Consider the following 2,500-nt stretch of genomic DNA (forward strand, 5'->3'; position numbering starts at 1 on the left):
TCCACGCGGCAGCCCCTGTTTTCGTCAGCGTGCCCCCCTGACGAATTTTCCTGCCTGGCCCAGTCCAGCGTCCAGCCCCTGTTCGTCGAAAAATCTGCGCTGCTGATTTTCCACGACGAGCCTACTTTCGTCAGCGTGCCCCCCTGACGAATTTTCCTGCCTGGCCCGGCCAGTCCAGCCCCTGTTCGTCGAAAAATCTGCGCTGCCGATTTTCCACGCGGCAGCCCCTGTTTTCGTCAGCGTGCCCCCCTGACGAATTTTCCTGCCTGGCCCGGCCAGTCCAGCCCCTGTTCGTCGAAAAATCTGCGCTGCCGATTTTCCACGCGGCAGCCCCTCTTTTCGTCAGCGTGCCCCCCTGACGAATTTTCCTGCCTGGCCCGGCCGGTCCAGCATCCAGCCCCTGTTCGTCGAAAAATCTGCGCTGCCGATTTTCCACGCGGCAGCCCCTCTTTTCGTCAGCGTGCCCCCCTGACGAATTTTCCTGCCTGGCCCGGCCGGTCCAGCATCCAGCCCCTGTTCGTCGAAAAATCTGCGCTGCCGATTTTCCACGCGGCAGCCCCTGTTTTCCTCAGCGTGCCCCCCTGACGAATGTTCGTCGAAAAATCTGCGCTGCCGATTTTCCACGCGGCAGCCCCTGTTTTCCTCAGCGTGCCCCCCTGACGAATGTTCGTCGAAAAATCTGCGCTGCCGATTTTCCACGCGGCAGCCCCTCTTTTCGTCAGCGTGCCCCCCTGACGAATTTTCCTGCCTGGCCCGGCCGGTCCAGCATCCAGCCCCTGTTCGTCGAAAAATCTGCGCTGCCGATTTTCCACGCGGCAGCCCCTCTTTTCGTCAGCGTGCCCCCCTGACGAATGTTCGTCGAAAAATCTGCGCTGCCGATTTTCCACGCGGCAGCCCCTCTTTTCGTCAGCGTGCCCCCCTGACGAATTTTCCTGCCTGGCCCGGCCGGTCCAGCATCCAGCCCCTGTTCGTCGAAAAATCTGCGCTGCCGATTTTCACCGACGAGCCTACTTTCGTCAGCGTGTCCCCTTGACGAATTTCCCTGCCTGGCCTGGACAGTCCATCTTCCAGCCCATGTTCATCGAAAAATCTGCGCTGCCGATTTCCCCGACGAACCTGCAGCTGCACAAATCTGCGCTGCCGATTTCCCCCCCTGTCGGCATGGCTGCCGCTGCCCCGATGTCCAGACCAACAGTCTTTTTTGTCGACTTTGCCGATTTTGTCCGCGCTGCCGATTCCAACACTACCCCCTGCATCCAAACCAGCATTGTTTCGTCAGCTCTTCCCCTGACGATTTTAGCCCTGTAACAAACAGTAGGCCTCCAATCCCGCCAACGGGAGCCAAGTTGATAGGGAAGAGAATTGAATGACGCGCCTGGTCCTCGCACCCCGCCACCCGAGGGGCCTTTTTCCCGGCAGCCTCTGAAAAACTCTAGCTTTCACGGTCCTCGCCGCCCCTCACCACCATGGCAGGCCTCTAATCCCACCCATCAGCAGTTGTAGCCGATAGGGCAGTGATTTGAATGACGCGTCGCGGGCCGCCGGGTCATCTCACCCGGCCATTAATTGGAGCGTTTTTGGCTGGCCGAGGATGGGGGGATGGATCTCTTCTTCCGAAAAAGCAAACAGTACATCGGGAGTTATGTTGACGGGGCATGGAATTGAATGACCCGTCGCGGGCCGCCGGGTCATCTCACCCGGCCATCCCGGGGAGCGTTTTTCCCGGCAGCATCGGGGAAACTCTTGCTTTCACTGCCCGCTGCCCAAGTCCCCACTCGCATCGGCCCCCCGCGCCAACAAGCCAACGCTGCCGAATCGGCAGACACTGCTGCCGAGTCTGCCGACACTGCCCCGCGGGCTGCCACTGCCCCAGTGTCTAAACCAGCGGTCTTTCTCATCGAGCCTTGGACTATCCAGTCCGTCCTGACTCATCGCCAGCACCTGCTGCCGATTCTGCCGACTTTGCCGATTTTCTCGGCGCTGCCGATTCCAACACTGCGCCCACCGTGTCTGAACCAGCGCTGTTTCCTCAGCGTGTCCCCTCGACGAATTTTCCTGCCTGGCCTGGACAGTCCACCGTCCAGCCCGTGTTCGTCGAAAAATCTGCGCTGCCGATTCTGCCGACTTTGCCGATTTCGTCGGCGCTGCCGATTCCACCACTGCCCGCCGTGCCTGAACCAGCGCTGTTTCGTCAGCGTGTCCCCTCGACAAATTTTCCTGCCTGGCCTGGACAGTCCATCGTCCAGCCCATGTTCGTCGCAAAATCTGCGCTGCCGATTTTCCCCGACGAACCTGCAGCCGCACAAATCTGCGCTGCCGAATCTGCCGACACTGTCCCGCGGGCTGCCACTGCCCCAGTGTCTAAACCAGCAGTCTTTCTCGTCGAGCCTTGGACTATCCAGCCCGTCCAGACCCATCGCCAGCACCCGCTGCCGATTCTGCCGACTTTGCCGATTTCGTCGGCGCTGCCGATTCCAACACTGCCCGCCGTGCCTGAACC

The sequence above is a fragment of the Populus nigra genome, chromosome 2 (genome assembly GCF_951802175.1).
Source record: "Populus nigra chromosome 2, ddPopNigr1.1, whole genome shotgun sequence".
Classification (NCBI taxonomy): domain Eukaryota; kingdom Viridiplantae; phylum Streptophyta; class Magnoliopsida; order Malpighiales; family Salicaceae; genus Populus; species Populus nigra.